Raw genomic sequence first — 13,307 nt, forward strand, 5'->3', positions numbered from 1 at the left:
TTTGTTTCCAGCCCCTCCCTCCCCCATTCAGTCGCCTTCGACGGCACGCAGGAAATAGGAGGTAAAATTATTTCTCCCCTACCTCGCACACATGAGGGAGGAAGGGGTTGTTATTTCATGTGTGGCAGGGTGGCGATGGGAATGAATAAAGGCAGACAATATGAATTATGTACATGTGTATATGTCTGTGTGTGTATATATACATGTATACGTTGAGATGTATAGGTATGTATATTTGCGTGTGTGGACGTGTATGTATATACATGTGTATGTGGGTGGGTTGGGCCATTCTTTCGTCTGTTTCCTTGCGCTACCTCGCTAACGCGGGAGACAGCGACAAAGCAAAATAAATAAATAAAACATATATATTATCTATCGATTCATTTATTCATCTATTTATTCTATATATCATACTTAGTCGCTGTCCACCGCGTTACCGAGGTATCGCAAGGAAACAGACGAAAGAATGGCCCAACCCACTTACATGCAGATGTACATACATAAACGCCCACACACGCACATATACACACCTATACACTTCAACGGAAACATACCAATACATACACAAGCATATACATATATATACATGTACAGATTCATTCTTGATGCCTTCATCCATTCCTGTCGTAATCCCGCCACACATGAAACAGCACCCCTCCCTCCCCCCGCGCGCGCGAGGTAGCGCTAGGGAAAGACAACAAAGGCCACATTCATTCAAACTCATGTCTCTAGCTGTCATGTGTAATGCACCGAAACAACAGCTCTCTTTCCACATCCAGGCCCCACAAAACTTTCCATTGTTTACCCCAGACGTTTCACATTCCCTGGTTCAATCCAATGACAGCACGTCGACCCCGGTATACCACATCGTTCCAATTCACTCTATTCCTTGCACGCTTTTCGCCCTCCTGTATGTTCAGGCCCCGATCGCTCAAAATCTTTTTCACTCCATCCTTCCACCTCCAATTTGGTTTCCCACTTCTCCTCGTTCCCTTCACCCCTGACACATATCCTTTTTGTCAATCTTTCCTCACTCATTCTCTCCATGTGACCAAACCATTTTAATACACCCTTTTCTGCTCTCTCAACCACACTTTATAATACCACACATCTCTCTTATACCTTTCATTACTTACTCGATCAAACCACATCACACCACATATTGTCCTCAAACATTTCATTTCCAATACATATACCCTTATCCGCACAAACCTATCTATAGCCCACGCCTCGCAACCAAATTACATTGTTGGAACTAATATTCCTTCAAACATACCCATTTTTGCTTTCCGAGATAACGTTCTCGCCTTCCACACATTCTTCAACGCTCCCAGACCCTTCGCCCCCTCCCCCACCCTGTGACTCACTTCCGCTTCCATGGTTCTATCTGCTGCAAAATCCACCCCCAGATATCTAAAACACTTTACTTCATCCAGTTTTTCTCCATTCAAACTTACTTCCCAATTAACTTGTCCCTCAACCCTACTGTACCTAATAACCTTGCTCTTAGTCACATTTACTCACAGCTTTCTTCTTCCATACGTATTTCTACGCATTTCCTGCTTGTCGCATAAGTCGACTAAAAGGGAAGGGAGCGATGGGCTGGAAATCCTTCCCTCTCATTTTTAATTTTCCAAAAGATTGAAGAAAGAAGGGGGCCAAGTGAGGATGTTCACTCTAAGGCTCAGTCCTCTGATCTTAACGCTACCTCGCTAATGCGAGAAATGGCGATTATGAATGAAAAAATTATATATATATATATATATATATATATATATATATATATATATATATATATATATATATATATATATATATATATATATATCCAGAATAAATATAAGAGCCTGTTAATACTAAACAAAACAAATGTAAACTTTGACAGAAAAGTTCCTCTCACACCCTGTTGCATTTCTACCTAACTTGTAAGATTAGTGAGCTAAGACGTGATTCTCACCTAACTTAATACATATAAGCATTGTAACGAAGATAATATTCTACCTCAAATGCTTGAAGACTCCTAATTTGCCTATTGTTAATAAGTCACTCGTTATCTGTCTTGTTAACATAATCCGGTAGTCGTTAATTAAAGTCTGGAAACATTTAACTCACGACGTAAGTTGCTGAATAACTCATTCAAAGCTTCCCAGTCCTGGTTAACATTTTCCTCAGTATGTATACTTCATCGCCGAAGCCCTATGCTGCACCTTCCGTGCATTCCTTAGTTTCTTTTGTTCCTACGCCCACAGGAAGGGTAGGATGTGCATCACAAACTCGTCAGTCTTGCGGAACGAACAGAAATTCACAAACAAAAGCTTCGTTAAAGTTGGAGCGTCTACCACGGCTTTCGTTGTAATCCCTGAACTTGAGGACTCACCAGCGAGCGCCGTAAAACTTACCGTCAGTCTTGGGCCAGCAGTCGGGCACTTTAGGGAAGTAGCCACAGTAACGAAACCTCTTGAAGTATCTGTAGAGAGAGAAAAAAATGCATTAGAGAGAGAGAAAGAGAGAGAGAGAGAGAGAGAGAGAGAGAGAGAGAGAGAGAGAGAGAGAGAGAGAGAGAGAGAGAGAGAGAGAGAGAGAGAGAGAGTGTGTGTATTATTTCTACAAATATCTCAAAATATACTGAGTCTTTGAACGCAGACCCACACAGAAAGAGTGTCCTCACACACACACACACACACACACACACATATATATATATATATATATATATACAGTGTCTGCAAAATCCAGTCCCCCCAAGGTCTACTGTGGATACAAACATATGACGCTCTCAGGGGGTGAGGTCATCGCACAATTTGGTCACCCATACAATATGATCATCTGTCATGTATGCTGTTGAACGTGTATTACGAGACACTGTCTCCAGAAACATCAACCAACCAATGCATGACAATATAGTCAAGCCAGTTATCTACATGACAAGCAACAAAAAAGCAAACAACCTAATGATGAACAACCAGCTATACAGAAAATCGGGCATACTACAAGAATTCAACTAAGTTTATGTATTCCAATGTCAATAAGGTGACTTTGAACTTTTCAACATGACCTACGTGGGAAGCACCTCCTGTAAACCATCTAGAAGACATGCCCTACATGTACAAGAAGGCTCCACCGAACTATGTTGTCATCATGAAGCATAACACTGCCCACACAGGAGACAATTATCAAATCTACAAGGATCCTACGTCGTAAATAATACGCCACGTCAACATAGCGTCGAAGCACTATCATGATACAACCAAAAATCAATAACCAAAACCCGGGCCAACACGGTACTGCAGCTACACGCCCCAGCATCGCGTTACAGCCAACGAGCGTGCAGCACTAACTGCACATCCGCCTCCAGGTATTACTCAACCTCATCCAACTATCCACATTCATTTTCAGCTGCTCCACTGTCCCCTCCACACACTCCTGAAGATGATTTGATGGATTCAAATCGAAACGTTGAAACAACCCTTGGGGATATCTTACACAACTTCCCTACCCAGGTAACAAGAGATATTAGAAGACTTGAAGAAAAAACTGAAAGAATCTAATAATAAACCTGAAATCTGGTCATTCTAACAGAATACAAGAAAAACTGCTACCAACATACACAAATATATGTATATGTGTATATATTCCAAGAAGCCGAGACATACTTTAACGTTTCAACTTCACAAAAGTGTTCCTCAGAAAGTGCATCACAATGACAGATGCAGGAAGCAAGCAAGCGTCAGTCAACAGACTGGATACCTCGACGTATCGTTCCATGAGTGGACCACCTGGCTTGGTGGCTCCGCCCTTTATGTCCACCCATTGGCTACAATTTTTGCCGCCAATCATGACCACTGAATGACACTAAATCTTATATTGCTGGAAGTTTCCACGTTCATATGGGTGGTTTCTACAAGTTTCCTCATCTGTTTACTCCTTTGTGTAATACTCATGCTTCAGCCTGATTGGACATTCTGTCTTTTCTTAAGTCGGCCTTGTATTCTAACATTTTCTTCGCCAACCCACTTCCAGTTTCCCCCATAACAGGCGCTCGGATATCCGCCAAGTGTAATCCTATACACAACACTTTCACGGCTGCAACACACCAGCAATATCTAGGTTTGTGTGTAGGAGAAATCTAACAATGATTTTAGCTTGTTTCGAAATGAGAGTAACTAAGAATTTTTTCTTGTCTGTTGAGATGCTTTCTTCTCCGTTTTCTCTACGAATCTCCATCATTCTTTTCGCATTGTTCTTCAGTTTCAAGATTAGTCCTTTGGTATAGCCTAGTTTTATGACAACTTCCATAGAAGGTGCAATGTCTAATTCTGATTACTTCCGGCTTCAGATTCTTATGACTTGAGAAAAAAAAAAAATCAATACTCTGGACTTTGTCCTTTCACTGTGAGCAGACAGAATATGAATGAATAATCGTCCATCTTTGTTGGCTTTCTAGACATGGAGAACAAAAATTCGGGCCCAGTCCACTTCTCCGTATGACCGAGTTCAAAATCGGCAGTCCTCCGTCTTTTCCTCTACGGTGAACTGGAGACTCGCTTACGTTGTTCAGCTGTTTATAATTTTCTTCCTTATATCAATTTTCCTTGGAGTTACCGCTAGAATATCATCAGCATATCGGTACCAGGTGGTACCTCTGGCCATGATCCTACTGATACTGTCTTTCTCTAATATTTCCATAAATATTGAGGACATTACCGTACCGATAGGAGAATCCATGGCAAGCCCTGTGTTCTGCCTGTAAGTCTTCTAATTGAATATTAAACCGGTCTAATCTAACGAGTAAAGACAATTCCCCATCTAGAAAGGGTGTCTATTGCCCTTCTCACCGCTTGCAAAGCATCATCCACTGCTACGTTACTATCCTCTGGTTCTTGATATTAACGTTGTTTAGTTAACTTACCGGATGCGATTCACTTTTAAAGTAGGCCTCACCACTTGACCTTAGTGCTGTTGACACTGCATTAGCCAGTCATTTGGCTAATCTGCGTGGGGCCCTAACGATGATTGACATGACTGGTCGAATTGAAATAACGGATTTGTGAATCTTAAGAAGTCTTCTCATGCTAGGTAGCCATGGATTTTCTTCTAACAGTTCAGCAGCTTTCCACCACTCATCCTCAGTAGAAACTTTCTTATCTTAAGACTGATATTCTCAGCCTCTGTTTCAGAGTAACCGACATGTTTCTTTTCATATGCTACCCTGTCACTTAGCATATCAAGCATTTTGCAATCGTAATCTGCCTCGTTCACCACAAATGAGGCCACCACCTTTACCACCTTCCATAATCACTGTTCCTTCATCTTCGCCTGAATTATGCAAAGCTTTTACATACCGCATACGAAATGAACTTGGCTGAGCATCTCATAGAGCCTTGTAAATAACTAAATATGTCTAACTTGAATCCGTTGTCCATATCACTGTCCTTTCATCTAATATTTCAGGTCACACATTCCTTGTAATTTCTTTTGTCTATACCGATAACGAAATTTGAACCCACAGATAGCGCTTTATTTCCTGTGTTTGTCAGTCGCTTTGTTGACAGAGTCTACGTATGTACAAGACAACTGTCAACCATTCAGTTTGGTAAATCATTCCATATGTTAAGAATGCTGTTGAAGAAAAGTACTTCGTTTCATTCCAGGGAAAATGTTAGCTTACAACTTTGTGGCCATAACTTACGACTGAAATTAGACGACTTTGTGCCCATTGCTTACGACTGAAATCAGACGAATCAAGCCTTACGTAGCTTGTTAAATTGAAATCATCGAAGCCACTGATTACTTCGAATAGTTTATTTGATCACATATTAACCTTCTCTTTTCTGAACTATAGAGATTCGAGTCGTTTAGTCGAGTCTCACTGGATTCCATTCTCATTCATCTTGTTAGCTCGACTTTTTCCATTCTATGTGTTATTTCAAAGAGGGTGACCACAACCGAGCGTAGTATTAAAGATAAGGACGCATCAAAAAAACCCGAAAAACTGAGGATGATTTTCCTAAGCTAAAATTCAGAAGCCCTTCCTATGGATCTCAAGATTTTGCTCCCTCTTACTGCTGCTTTTCTGCACTGCTTACATGGCTTTAGGTCGCCAGAGATTATCACGCGCAAGCATGTTCCATTTACCATTTGCAGCTCAAATTCTTCGTATGTGTGTTTGTTTGTGTGTGTGTGTGTGATTATCATTTGTGGGTTAGAGGGAAAGAGTTTTACACTCGTGTAGGTATTACGAGGAGGGAGTTTTACACGTGTGAGTGTTACAGGGAGGGACTTTTACACTCAAGTGGCCCCCTCCTCCCTTAACCTTGTACATTCACCACGTCCTTACCCTCATATGTATAGATACATACACGTCTCAACCTAGCCATGTACAAACTTATCGACCAGATCCAAGGGGAGGATGAATACCAGGGGTAACTGTGGCTACACTGCCACGCACAGGACTGGAACCTGGGCGGCTCCGTGTTGGAATCGTGGTCAGCGACAGTAATCACCACACCACGGATACCCGTGGTGTGGTGATTAGCGACCCTAAGACACACACTCTACTTCGAAGTGAGAAGCTCCTCGGCGAAATCATATACCTTCTCGTTCACTGACAGTGATACAAGCTTGCTGATGTCTGACTCTAAACTCACCATGAGAACACACACACACACACACACACACACACACACACACACACACACACACACACACACAGATATTCCTACCTGAATATGCTTACTGATGATGTAAAGGTCATATGTGGGAAGTGAAAAGTCAGGAGGACTGCATCAGCTTACAAGGGAACTTTTACAGACTTCAAAGTTGGTCTGATTCATGGTTAGTGAAATTCACCCCGAGTAATTGTAGAGTGAGGAGGATGGTATAAAGTGGAAGAAGGCCTCAAAATGATTTATCATCTGGCATGGAATACGTGTTAGGAATCTTTGCGTGAAAAGGACGCGGGAGCCGCCATCATAACCTGTCGCATGAGTCCCACATTAAAGAGAATAGTTAAGGAGACAAACCTGTCTGCCGGCACATTTCAGAATAGGTTTCAAGCGTATGGATAAGAGCACATGTAGCAAGCTTCTTATATCCTACGTAAGGCCAAAACTGAAATGGACATTCTCAAGTTTGGTCATCGCACCTAAAGAACACAAACTGCTAATAGAGAAGGTTTTAAAGGATGGCAACGTAGATTTGACCAGAATCAAGAAAGCTGAGTTACAGGGAAAGGCTACAGGCCTTAAACTTGCTCACATTGGAAGATAGACGAGTGGGGGGTAACCAGGTCAAAGGTTTTAAGTTTCTAAACCAAACTGATGACGTAGAGAGTGAAGTTCTTCAAAAGATGAAGGGAAAGTATAACCAAATGACATAACATGAAATACAATATGAAGTATAGTACAAATGAGTAATCACAGATTGGTACTTTCAAACACACACACACACACACACACACACACACACCATGGTGATACAAAGACATCACTTACGCGTGAGAGAATTTGGACGTGAGGTGGGAAGACATGTTCAGCAGGAGGTCTGTGCTCAGCTCCATGTGTTTCATACGCCTGAGGGACAAAAGAGAAGAGAAAACATTATGTATTGTATAAAAGAGTCGACGTTCTGGGAACTACAAGTCCACTGCAGCAATAGACATGGCCATTAAAAAAAAAAAAAAAGATTCAGATTAGGTCGCTATAAAAGGCGTTTTCAGAAAAAAAAAAAAAAGCGTCATGCATAACATGTTTGAGGCTGTTTTCATTTCTACATCATCACAATTATGAATAACAAATGAATACTGCAGACGCAACTATCAACTCGATGATAATCTGGGAAGATGGAGTTATAACACCTTTTTCCCTGCTTCGTAGGGATGAAAATCATGTTTCCCAGATCTGGGAGGATTTTTAAACATGTTCCTCAGGTACATACGAAAATAAAAAATATAAAGGAAAAATGAAGTCAGGGAAAAAGCGGCTAAGTTTATCATAAATGAATGTTTTGCAACGCATATCCTGGGCAAGTGTACGTCTGCATGTAAGTGTGTCTGTTTCTCAACCTCTGTTTATTACCATTGTATATAGAAATGTTAAGGCTGCTTTATAAGAAACCATGTCGCCTATACATTACCAACGCTTATACAACTGAATTCAAACAGGAACAGACCAATGGTTCCTAACGAGCCTGTTTGTAATAGTCGAAGATTTCAGAAAGTCGCTGATAGTTGGAAATGACTGCAGATTTCTCCAACAGAAAGACCTGTAAACTTGTCGTGTGGCTAAGGAGGTGAAAATCATTCTAATCGTGGATTTGAAGAAAACATTTAGCAAGGCTATGATCAAACGTATGCATGTTATTGCCTGCAACTACTCTAGCTGGTATATCGTTCCGTATGTTTCCAATTCTGTTGAAGAGAAAGTGGTTATACCACTTGATAATGTCACTCTGTCGTTCTCGGAAGCAAGGTAACAAGAATTTGTTGTTGGAGCGTCTACTTAGATAGCCTGAGACCAAAGGCCAATGGCCAGCTAGCTGGAGGCACCCCTAACCCTCTGAAGGAAAATGAGATCCAGTTTTCTCCGAAGAGACAACAGCAGTACGCGTGGCAAGGTGTCTGGTCTTAATACCATAACGTTAAAACACGAAGAAGTTGCTGAAGATTATTCATGTGGTGGTTATCACTGTACCTTGACGGCCATAATGACCGTAGATTTCAAAAAGGCGTTAAGCCAAAATAACCAACCAGCCACGTGAAAATACAAGGACCATATACGCAGTGAGAGTGAGTATGTGTGGTCTCAAGATTACCTTGAATGCCTTCAGAAGTTGCGCTAGATTTTAAGTTTGTTTATAGTTCAAAGATGATTTGGTATGGTTTATAACTAACTCAAGACCATTTTCCACGACAGAGTTCCAGTATTACTAATATAACACCGAAGGCTGACAGCTTTAATGAGCCTGACATACGATAACCCTAACCCCTCCTCCACCCCATACAACTCGTCCAACCAGCCATCTGAAGGTGAATCCAACATCCTTTTTCGAAAACAAGAGAGTCCGTGCAAGCTGCGCGTGGAGTGTAATCTGAGCATGAATAACATATGTCTACTCACAGTGAATCAAGGGAAGGCAGGTACTTCAGGGTGTTGCTCGCCACCACCACCAGAGGGTTGCCTGCCAGGTTCCTGTCAGGGAAAGGACGCAAAATGAGAGCTGGTAGGAGACAAGAGATGTCTGAGAGAGAGAGAGAGAGAGAGAGAGAGAGAGAGAGAGAGAGAGAGAGAGACAGAGAGAGAGAGAGAGAGAGAGAGATTATAAAGAAGAGAAGTTTCCTGTCTCGCAGCAAGAAAACTAGACACAATATATATATATATATATATATATATATATATATATATATATATATATATATATATATATATATATAATGTCGCTGATTTTCATTAAAACTCCTGAAGTATCAGAACCACCAGATTGCAGCCAGAAATTGTTGAAACAACATCAAACATTTACGTTCATATTCACTAACGGGAACTTCCTATTAAGAATATCATATTAACACCATTATATTGCAGTGTAATGGCAGGGTCAAAGCCTTCACTTGACCCTTAAATGTCAGGTGGAAGGTCACATCATCATACTCAAGGCTCGAGTCGCTGTTTTCAGGGGTCAAATGACGTGGTCATGAACATTAGAGTTCGTCGTCTACTTACATATTGACCTGTTCGTCGTCTACTTACAGATTGACGAGATGAGTGAGACCGAGGAGGGCGTCAGGTTGGAGGTACTGGATCCTGTTGTAGTTCAACTCACTGAAAGACGAAAAGAAAAATGGTCGAGAAATATGCATATCGTTTACATGGACAAATATACATAATTATACATCAATAATGAAGTATATACATATATATATATATATATATATATATATATATATATATATATATATATATATATTTTTTTTTTTAAACTATTCGCCATTTCCCGCATTAGCGAGGTAGCGCTAAGAACAGAGGACTGGGCCTTTTTTGGAATATCCTCACCTGGCCCCCCTCTGTTCCTTCTTTTGGAAAATTTAAAAAAAAAAAAAAAAAACGAGAGGGGAGGAATTCCAGCCCCCCGCTCCCTCCCCTTTTAGTCGCCTTCTACGACACGCAGGGAATACGTGGGAAGTATTCTTAAACCCCTAACCCCAGGGATATAATAATAATAATAATAATAATAATAATAATAATAATAATAATAAACAATAATAATAATATAACAAAAGACAGCACTCCCTAGTTCCTTCTTACATTCCATTTTTTAGAAACTGAAATACAGGGAGGGAAAAGTTTCCAGGCCCCTGCACCTGCTCCCATTATTTACCTTTTAAGACATCAAAGAAATATGTTGAGAATTCTTTCTCCCCTACCCTAGGGAGCTAGAGATGAAAAGGTGGGAGAAGTGTCTTAATAAAAAGAGTGTGGTTGACAGAGCTGAGGAGGGTGTGCTGAAATGGTTTGAACTTATGGATAGAATGAATAGGGATGTATGTGTCAGAAGTTGAGGGAACAAGAATATATATATATATATATATATATATATATATATATATATATATATATATATATATATATATATATATATATATATATATACATATATATATATTTATCTATTTAGTTTATATTTATTCATTTTGCTTTGACGCTGTCTCCCGCGTTAGCGAGGTAGCACAAGGAAACAGACGAAAGAATGGCCCAACCCACCCACATACACATGTATATACATACACGTCCACACACGCAAATATACATACCTATACATCTCAACGTATACATATATATACACAAACAGACATATACATATATACACATGTACATAATTCATACTGTCTGCCTTCATTCATTTCCATCGCCACCTCGCCACACATGTAATAACAACCCCCTCCCCCCCCTCATGTGTGCAAGGTAGTGCTAAAAAAAGACAACAAAGGCCCCATTCATTCACACTTAGTCTCCAGCTGTTATGTAATAATGCACCGAAACCACAGCTCCCTTTCCACATCCAGGCTCCACAGAACTTTCCATGGTTTACCCCAGACGCTTCACATGCCCTGGTTTCAATCCATCGACAGCACGTCCTCCCAGGTACACCACATCGTTCCAATTCACTCTATTCCTTGCACGCCTTTCACAATCCTGCATGTTCAGGCCCCGATCACTCAAAATCTTTTTCCCTCCATCTTTCCACATCCAATTTGGTCTTCCTCTTCTCCTCGTTCCCTCCACCTCTGACACATATATCCTCTTGGTCAATCTTTCCTCACTCATTCTCTCCATGTGACCAAACCATTTCAAAACACCCTCGTCTGCTCTCTCAACCACACTCTTTATTACCACACATCTCTCTTACCCTTTCATTACTTACTCGATCAAACCACCTCACACCACATATTGTCCTCAAACATCTCATTTCCAGCACATCTACCTTCCTGCGCACAATTCTATCCATAGCCCACGCCTCGTACAAATACAACATTGTTGGAACCACTATTCCTTCAAACATACCCATTTTTGCTTTCCGAGATAATGTTCTCGACTTCCACACACTCTTCAACGCTCCCAGAATTTTCGCCCCCTCCCCCAACCTATGATTCACTTCCGCTTCCATGGTTCCATCCACTGCCAAATCCATTCCCAGTTATCTAAAACACTTCACTTCCTCCAGTTTTTCTCCATTTAAACTTACCTCGCAATTGACTTGACCCTCAACCCTACTGTACCTAATAACCTTGCTCTTCTTCACATTTACTCTCAACGTTCTTCTTTCACACACTTTACCAAACTCAGTCACCAGCTTCTGCAGTTTCTCACATGAATCAGCCACCAGCGATGTATCATTAGCGAACAACAACTGACTCACTTCCCAAGCTCTCTCATCCACAACAGACTGCATACTTGCCCCTCTTTCCAAAACTCTTGCATTCACCTCCCTAACAATCCCATCCATTAACAAATTAAACATCCATGGAGATATCACACACCCCTGCCGTAAACCTACATTCACTGAGAACCAATCACTTTCCTCTCTTCCTACACGTACACATGCCTTACATCCTCGATAGAAACTTTTCACTGGTGAGGAACCTGAGGATTGACGGAATGCTTGCATAGTGCCATTGTACAAAGGCAAAGGGGACAAAGGTGAGTGCTCAAATTAAATAGGTATAAGTTTGTTGGGTATTCCTAGGAAATTATATGGGAGGGTATTGATTGAGAGGGTGAAGGCATGTACAGAGCATCAGACTGGGGAAGAGCAGTGGGGTTTCAGAAGTGGTAGAGGATGTGTGGATCAGGTGTTTGCTGTGAAGAATGTATGTGAGAAATACTTCGAAATGCAAATGGATTTGTATGTAGCATTTATGGATCTGGAGAAGGCATATAGAGTTGATAGAGATGCTCTGTGGAAGGTATCAAGAATATATGGTGTGGGAGGCAAATTGTTAGAAGCACTGAATATATATATATTTTTTTTTTTTTTTATACTTTGTCGCTGTCTCCCGCGTTTGCGAGGTAGCGCAAGGAAACAGACGAAAGAAATGGCCCAACCCCCCCCCATACACATGTACATACACACGTCCACACACGCAAATATACATACCTACACAGCTTTCCATGGTTTACCCCGGACGCTTCACATGCCTTGATTCAATCCACTGACAGCACGTCAACCCCTGTATACCACATCACTCCAATTCGCTCTATTTCTTGCCCTCCTTTCACCCTCCTGCATGTTCAGGCCCCGATGACACAAAATCCTTTTCACTCCATCTTTCCACCTCCAATTTGGTCTCCCTCTTCTCCTCGTTCCCTCCACCTCCGACACATATATCCTCTTGGTCAATCTTTCCTCACTCATTCTCTCCATGTGCCCAAACCATTTCAAAACACCCTCTTCTGCTCTCTCAACCACGCTCTTTTTATTTCCACACATCTCTCTTACCCTTACGTTACTTACTCGATCAAACCACCTCACACCACACATTGTCCTCAAACATCTCATTTCCAGCACATCCATCCTCCTGCGCACAACTCTATCCATAGCCCACGCCTCGCAACCATACAACATTGTTGGAACCACTATTCCTTCAAACATACCCATTTTTGCTTTCCGGGATAATGTTCTCGACTTCCACACATTTTTCAAGGCTCCCAAAATTTTCGCCCCCGCCCCCACCCTATGATCCACTTCCGCTTCCATGGTTCCATCCGCTGACAGATCCACTCCCAGATATCTAAAACACTTCACTTCCTCCAGTT

At 41.3% G+C, this 13,307-nt stretch overlaps 1 pseudogene; it reads right to left on the bottom strand.

Annotated features, from left to right (window-relative positions):
• The window catches only part of LOC139754819 (uncharacterized), a 539,145-nt pseudogene that overhangs the window by 26,211 nt on the left and 499,627 nt on the right, over positions 1-13,307 (bottom strand).

Source organism: Panulirus ornatus, chromosome 1 (genome assembly GCF_036320965.1).
Source record: "Panulirus ornatus isolate Po-2019 chromosome 1, ASM3632096v1, whole genome shotgun sequence".
Lineage (NCBI taxonomy): Eukaryota > Metazoa > Arthropoda > Malacostraca > Decapoda > Palinuridae > Panulirus > Panulirus ornatus.